We start from the raw sequence: 1089 nt of genomic DNA, 5'->3' as shown, positions 1-1089 counted from the left end.
CAAATGCATTTGTTCTCCCAACTACCACATTGCAATTTTAACCCTTTCTTTCCAGGTACCCTTACTCCTGGCAACTGCGCTATTATTTTCATCTTTTTAAAAAATCCAATTCAATCAAATCAAGTCCAATTCAGAGTCTCCACAAGTGAGACATTCCCAATCCAAGCTGACAAAACAGGGCTCTCACATTGTGTTTTGGGCTTGATCTACATGATCCAAGCTGATGAGTAGGCATTGCACCTCCTCCAAGGCTTGATCTCATTTGCACCTTAGCCAAAAGGCCGAGATGCTGCTTTTAAAAGTTGCTTCAAATGAAGCTAAAATGTAACCTAATGACTTCAACCAAGCACAGCATGTTGATACTACACTTGATCTTAGCCAAAAGGCCGAGAAGCAACTGTGCTATTATTTTCATGCTGTGCACTCAATCCCGTTTGTCCAAATTGCATGTACTATAGAATTTTCTCTTCCAATGGCCAAGCTCCCACCCTGAAGCTCCTTTTATATCTGGCTAGCCCATGGTGTACTACCTACGGCTCCAGAGCCACTTGTGTCTCAATAAGGACTCATGTTTGGCTCCAAGCCTTGATCTACCTTGATAGAAATTAAATAACTTGTTACATTCTTTTAAAAATTTATTTCATTTTACAAGTGAGAAAGTATCATTCAATCAACAACTTATTTGTAAAAGCTTTTAATCTGTTGTTGAAAAGTTTCTCTTCAGTTTTTCACAACAACACCTTCTCCACGATCATCCTCAACACGGGTGCCCCACAAGTCTATGTTCTCAGCCACCTACAATGGTCCTTATTCACCTATGATTGTGTGGCCAAATTCCCCTCCAATTCGATTTTCAAGTTTGCTGACGACACCACCATAGTGGGACAGATCTCAAACAATGATGAGACAGAACATAGGAATGAGATTGAGAATCTGGTGAACTGGTGCAGCGCCAATAATCTCTCTCTCAATGTCAACAAAACGAAGGGGATTGTCACGACTTCAGGAAGCGTACAGGAGAGCATGCCCCTGTCTACATCAATGGGGATGAAATAGAAAAGGTTGAGAACTTCACATTTTTAGGTGTAC

The 1089-nt window shown here is 41.0% G+C and overlaps 1 non-coding gene across 1 annotated transcript; it reads right to left on the bottom strand.

Annotated features, from left to right (window-relative positions):
* Positions 1-209: 209 nt before the first annotated feature.
* LOC145356215 (U2 spliceosomal RNA) lies at positions 210-398 on the bottom strand. Its single transcript, XR_013889084.1, has one exon. It is a non-coding gene; the product is annotated as a U2 spliceosomal RNA (small nuclear RNA).
* Positions 399-1089: the final 691 nt, after the last annotated feature.

Source organism: Carcharhinus amblyrhynchos, chromosome 20 (genome assembly GCF_965287045.1).
Source record: "Carcharhinus amblyrhynchos chromosome 20, sCarAmb.v2.hapA, whole genome shotgun sequence".
Lineage (NCBI taxonomy): Eukaryota > Metazoa > Chordata > Chondrichthyes > Carcharhiniformes > Carcharhinidae > Carcharhinus > Carcharhinus amblyrhynchos.
This window is presented reverse-complemented; position numbering and strand designations above follow the sequence as displayed.